Source organism: Pinus tabuliformis, chromosome 2_1, assembly GCF_031772625.1.
Source record: "Pinus tabuliformis cultivar Carrire ecotype Pingquan chromosome 2_1, CPIR1, whole genome shotgun sequence".
NCBI classification, from domain to species: domain Eukaryota; kingdom Viridiplantae; phylum Streptophyta; class Pinopsida; order Pinales; family Pinaceae; genus Pinus; species Pinus tabuliformis.
In genome coordinates, this window is record NC_142299.1 from 283777622 (window position 1) to 283784801 (window position 7180).

Below are 7180 nucleotides of genomic sequence, written 5' to 3' on the forward strand. Positions count from 1 at the left end.
ACCTCTCTCACGACAAGAGTTCATCAAAACTATGGAGAAATCTGTATTGGTCCTAGAGAGGGGTTCTGCCTCTGCTTTTGGCATACCCTGAGGGATATGAAAAAAAAAAAAAAAAAAAAATAATAAAGATCCTTGGGTCAAAACCTCTCTGAGGCGCCCAAGGCAGGTGGTAGGGGTGAAAACCTCATTGAGGCGCCCCTATTGTCTTTCAAAAAAAAAAAGAGAAAAGGTTTGAAAAAGATCCTTGAGTGAAAACCTCTCGGAGGCGCTCAGGGCAGATGGCACGGGTGAAAACCTCTTTGAGGTGCCCCTGTTATCTTTCAAAAAAAAAAGGAAAAAAAGAGAAAAAAAAAAGAAGAAAAAAACAATAAGCAAAATATGGTAAAATTGCATGCAGGTTGCAGATGTTCTATGGAGGAGAGGAAGCCCTTCAACTCAAAGCCAAAGGTCCTTATCATGTTGTCAAGGAACCTCACCAGCACCTCCTCCAAGGGTACCCATGTTTTTTCAAGGTATGTGCAATTTTATCATGGTTTGAATCCTCTACAGGAAGATGCAGTCTTTCTACAGGAAGATGCAGTCTTTCTATAGGAAGATGCAGTCTTTCTACAGGAAGGCGCGGATTTTCTACAGGAAAGTACGAACTTTCTACAGGAAGCTCTGTGTTCTACAGGAAACTTCCTGTAGAAGTTTGGGACGGCCCAGAATTCATCTTAAAAGGAGATTTAGCGACTATGGATTGGTTTGGATGCATGCAAGCCTCTGTTGGCACCCTTGCACATTGCTGTCACCTTGCTCCACCGTCCTTGTCGACATGCGCCCAAGTTCCCTGCACCAACAAAGCAGATCGATGAGTTCTCGCGGGAAAGCCATTTTCAAAGTTAAAAAAATGTTGGGATCTCATACCACAGGCATCAAGAGCTCCGGGAACGTGATTGAAGGGCCAGATTCTCCGTCGTGCAGCATGCACCCAAGGAGAAAGAACTGTTACGAGACACCTCGCGGGAATCCTGTAACAGTTCAACCTGCTCGAGTGGATACCATTCACAGCACCGCCATCTGAAATGAAACGCGAGCGCATCCAACCAAAACATCCACTCCATCGTTGGCAGCCTGTAACCACGAGCCTCCGGGTCTGTGTAAGTCGCATGCAGCAGGTAGATCCACTCACCATCGTCCAAGAACTGGAAAAATCGTGTGCAGCCACGCAGGTAAGTGTTTCAACCCTTCCTTCCATCAAATCGCATGAATTTTACCTTGAAATTGTTTGCACAGCGTAAAATTGAATGGTTGAGCGGCCGTATGGCCAGTCGACTGGCCACGTCGGCTAGTTAAAGTGTAATTGGATGTTCGGGTGGCGGCCACGACAACAAGAATGAGTGGCACGCACGTGAGAACACTCCCGTCAGAAGCATGAGTTTAACAGGAAAAGGCGGCGGAAAATCTGTGGGAATGGATGCGGAAGCAAGTGAATACGCAGGTGATTGATGGATGACGTCGCCCAACGGTCCGGCAGGGACAGCTCATCCCCCGCGCCACGGATTGCGCCGATTCAAAATCTAATGGTCTAGATCATGCGCATGCATTTATCAACCACCACTTCAAACTTGGGTGGCTATTCTGCTCTCCTCTGCACTTTGATACGCCGAGCTGTTGGCTACCAGAACGCCTGTGAAGCACACCTTGAACGCGGGCCAACTACAGTCCTCCCCGAGAATTGCGCACTGCTCCTACAGGAACACAGTTTCTACAGGAACGCAGTTCTACAGGAACGCAATCTACAGGAATGCAGTTTCTACAAGAACGCAGTTCTACAGGAACGCAGTTCTACAGGAACACAGTCTATAGGAACGCAGTCTTCTACAGGGAAGCGGGTGCCTCACGGAAAAAAGGTGGCTAATTAAAGAGGTAACCCTGAACTCTTCATGCAACTGGTTAGTAAGAGTGGCAAGACCATCATCCACAGTCTGGTCATAAAGATATTGGTGGAATTGTTGTTTGCTGTGCCTATGCTGTTGTTCTACAGGATGTCAGTATAAGTAGATTGTGTTGAATTTTGTGGATTATGTGCATGCTCTGTTTTAATAGACCAAATCTCTTTTGCATTTGCCACCTTTAATTAAAACAACCGTGTTCATCATGCCGGGTGGGTTTATAAGACGGGAACCCACTGATTCAACCAAATTAAGGGAAAACCCGGCAGTGGTAGAGCTCTTCACCAGAGAACAATGGATGCCTTTTTGTGATAAGCTGCAGGGCTACGATGATGAAGTGGCCGAAGAATTCTTGCAGGCTCTGAAGTCTAAATCCCAGACACTGGCCACAGTGAACTTCAGAGGTCTAAGCCTCAAGATCACCCCGGAACATATCAGTCGGATCACAGAACTTCCTATGGGTTTGCCGTGGGATAAGGAAGAATGAAAGTTGAGCCAGCAGGCAAAGAAAGAATTCTTTCCACCTGAGGAAGAATTCTCGGAGGACAAAAATGGGGTGCGAAGAACGAGCCTGTTGCCACCATGGAATGAAGTCAGTTTGCAAATCATGAAATATATCACTTGTGAAGGCCGTTTCAGCATCGTGTATGCATATCACTTTCGGCTGCTCACTGAATTGAGGCACCGAATTGATCTTCCTGTAGAACAAAAACTGAGCATCCCTTATTACCTACTGTAGTCTCTAATGGAGTGTGCCACAAAGCTAAAAGAGGGCATACCAGATCAAATACCCCACCATGGGTTGATCAAGCTTCTTGTGGAAGATGCATTGCACTCATATAAGGTCCCCCTCTCATGGGAATCCTTCCGGAATTTAACAAAAGATGGAGACATTAAGATGTTGATCGAAGAAACGGGTTCCTCTAGCAGTGAGGAACAAGAAGCAGTGGCCAAGGGACAGAGAGAAGAAGGCCAAGAGACCCCGACAACAGTACAGAAGAAAGAACAAAGGAAGAAGCATGAGGAAAAGGAGGACAAAGAAAAAGGTGGCACACCTATCTTGTTAGCAAGGGAAAAGAGGATGAAGAGCAGAATGGACAAAGCTGAGGTGGTCCACATCAGCCCAAGTACCTCAACAGCACCTGCAACCAAAGCAAAAAGTAAAACTCAGGCAGGCAAGCAAGCGGAGGTGGAGACACCTGTGTCTACAGGAAAGCAGAAACAGGCTTCTATAGGAAGCCCGAAAACAAAAACAAAGGCTTCTACAGGAAGCCCGAAAATCATTGAGAAAAAGGCTTCTACAGGAAGCCCAAAAACAAAGACAAAGGCTTCTACAGGAAGCCTGAAAATCGTTGGGAAACAGGCTTCTACAGGAAGCCCAAAAATGGAGACAAAGGCTTCTACGAGAAGCCCGAAATTGCAAAAACAGGCTTCTACAGGAAGCCCGAAGACAGAGACAAGAGCTTCTACAGGAAGCCCGAAATTGGGAAAAGGGCCTCCTACAGGAAGCCCGAAAGTCATTGAGAAACAGGCTCCTATAGGAAGCCTGAAGATAGAAAAAGGGCCTTCTACAGGAAGCCCGAAGACTACCAAAGCAAGGACTTCTACAGGAAGCCCGGGAGTGGCTAAAGCCGGGTCTTCTACAGGAAGCCCAAAAGCGGGAAAGAAAGAATCTTCTACAGGAGGCCCAGAAGTGGGAAAAGCAGGGTCTTCTACAGGAAGCCCGAAATCTGAAAAGGAGGGGCCCCCTACAAGGAGCTCTGAGAGAGCAAAACGCAAGAAAGAGAAGGCTGGTACTCTCGAGAAGGAGGCAGCAGTGGCACTGGCCGCCCTCAGTACACCTCCAAAGCCGAAGGAGAAGAGAGAGAGGGAGACCCCTCTACCATCTGAAGCCAGGAGAAGCAAGAGGATAACCACGGGCAAGCCACAGCCTCCACCCGGCAGCCAAACCATTTTAGGGGACGTCCCTACTTCACCCAGTGCAAGAACCCCCTCTAAAACAGCAGCCACTCCCGAGAAGGGGAGCCCAAAAATAACTTCCTGGACATGAAAAATAGGCCAATCGCCTTCCGAAGCCCGGCTGAAGGAAATAGGAAAGGGGGAAGAAGCATCACCTTCGTCACCACCAGGGGCAGAAAAGGCAGGGCCACCAAAAACAGGAAAGGAAAAGCATGCTCCGGGCTCTAGTTCTCGGCCAAAGACGAGGAGCCAGGGCAAAGTTGCTCAAGGATGAGAAAATAATTTAGCTGGGGGGTGATGATGAGCCCCAATTTTTGGTACAATTTGGGCTCATTTGGCCTACTTGCTCTGCTCAAACCATTCATTTTTTATTGCTTATGCATTCATTTCTTGGTTTATTCGTGTTGTTTGTAGGAAGAAGGGTAGGCATTCTATCTACGTCACTAATACATGATGATTTCAGGTTTTGGCATTAAAAGGGAGTAAAGACCACGAAAAAGGAGACAAGGAGACAATGAGGTGGCACTGCTGGTTTTTAGGAGAGGATGTCCACGGTCTTGGGGACCTTCCTCGTAATTCCCACCATAGCTCCGAGCTCCAATCCATCTCCCCACCGAGCTTAGAGGCAGCCAACTGTTCTACAGGAAGAGCAGTTATAACTGTTCTACAGGATCAGCAGTTTAACCTTCAGTTGGACAACCAAGCTCCACAAATCAAGGACACCTATTGGATGATCATTTTGCATAAATACTGAGGCCGTATCCTTGGATAGAAGCTTTTTTGAACTTTTGTATTACTCTTGTAATTTGGAAGTACGAGCTACAGCTCGGTTTTTGTTCTTTTGTAAGTCAGTTTTGGCATGACATCAGACTTTCATTTATGAATAAAGGCAGGCAGTTTTTGATCTCATTCTGAGTTTCTAAGGGGGCTATAGCTCTCAGGTTAGGGCCCAAGCTGAGAGCAATAGATCTCCTCGGTGTTGTAATGTTATTTGCATTTCGTTCCAGCACTTTGAGTTTTTACTTTAACATGCAATTCGAATTTACAGTCTGTTAATTTAGTCTTTTTCATGAGATTGATTAGGATTAGTTTATGGTGAATTTGTTTCCAGTTTCTTAGGTTAGACAAGGATAGATATAATCCATTGGAGCTCCAGAAAAAGGTTGTTAAAGCTCACTGCCATCTCTGTTAGGGATTGGGGTGCAGCCCATAACCAACCACCAAAAAGAAACGCAGTTCTTCTCACTTCCATGCAAGCTGCAACATAGACATTTTCGTTGAAGATCCATCCATGCACTTTTGATATTGAAGCATACTTCTACATTCCACTTCCATGCACGAGTTTCCTTTCTTGGTTTTCCATTGTTGTTCATAGGTTTCATGGCACAGTTATCATAGGTTAATGAATTCTCGTTTTGGTGCATAAGTCATTTGTTTCATTTACGCTGCTCCATATCATTCCACTTCCTTATTCTTCTTCTTGATCTCTCCTCAATCCACCTACTCGGCCTCTGTCCAGCTCATTTACCCTCCAACTCATCCATTAATCACTTAGCTCCATCTACTTAAACTTTCGTTGATCCCATCCTTCCAACCATCAACCCACTATATGCACTCTTCCTCCATTTGATTTCTCTGCTCCTGAGCCATCACCAACTCCATCTCCATCTCACTTATCCTCCCACACCACTCCAACACTTCACCATCTCCCAAAACTTCCATGGCCAAACATCCTGTAGAATTGCACAGACTTCCTGTAGAAATCCCTGAGTTTCCTGTAGGATCCCCTGCAGACTTCCTGTAGAAGCCTGCAAACTCGTTTGCTGAGCATCCGAACGTGGTAGACTTCTGTGGACTGATGCTAGAGACCCTCTGGGACCTCCCCTAGCCATCCTGACCTTGCCCATGCTTTCCTTCCATTCCAACCGCTCCTGCACAACCAAACCCTAATCAAAAGCATCATCGCAATAAATCCAACCACTTAATGAAAAAATACAAAAACATGTCTTTTCAGATGCAAGTAGCTTAGATGCATGTATTTCAATTCACTGCAAGTAATGGCATTAGTGGTATTAGTTTCATTCACAGTTTTGCATTGTAAGGGTCTAGCTAGTCATATTAGGGTTTACTAGGGTTTTCATGCTTTATTGGCTTTCAGTTTCTTTCTGCAGTTAGACTAGTCTCCTTTGAGTTAGCTTTCGTCCATCATTCATAAAGCTTCTTCTGTGAGCATATAGAAGTTGGCTTAAGCCCTAGCGGACTTGTGCCAGATGACCAAGTGACAGCTGCGACAAGAGCTAGTACTTGTGCATACAGCACCGTCACTTCCAAGTTTGTACGAACTACCGGGTTGATAAAATTAGAGATAGGAAGCTCCAGTAGTTGTAGCATTATTGCTACAATACTGGAGCCCACCAATAACTTCATCTTGGATTCTGATAATACTATACCCATTTCTTTGACCCTGCGGAGAAAGATTTTCAAATGTTTAACATGGTCAGAAATATTATCAAAATGAATCAGTAAATCATCAATATACTTTTTTAGGAATTCCTCCATTCCTTCAAAAGTTTCATCAATTATTCTCTGGAAGGCTGAAGGAGCGTTAATTAGGCTGAATGGCAGGACATTCCATTCATAATGCCCTTCAGGTACAGAGAATGTTGTCTTCCTCTTTGATTCCTACTTGCCAAAAACTAGATTTGAGATCAAATTTGGAGAATATTTTAGACTTTGATATCTGGGCAAGTATGGAGGATGGCTTTGGCAAAGGGTATGCATCATAATCCAAAATACTATTCAGAGGTTTGTAATTCACAACTAACCTTGGCTTTCCTCTCGCAATTTCAGCATGCTTATTAACATAAAATGCAAAACATGCTATGGGGCTCTTACTTTTCCTGATAAGACCTTTTTTTAAGAGATCTTTTATTTCTTCTCTGCAAAGCTTCATCTGTTCTTCATTCATTGCCACTGCTTTGGATCTCCTTAATTTTCCGCTGAAGTCTTTTTTGAGAGGAAGCTCTACTTCCTGTTTCTTAATATGCCAGAAAGCATTTGGATCGTCTGAACAACACTCTTTGAATTTAGCAGTGAGATTTGCTATTTCAGAGGCATATTTTCCATTATCCAAATGTTTTTCTGTTTTTAATACTTCTCTTTTTACTTCCATTTTTTCTAGAAGATTTTCCATTCTCTCCAATCTTTTAATCCTAATTGGAGAATTAGAATTAATAAATGGAAAAAAGACTTCCTTATTCTCAAGGCTGATAAAATATCCATACCTC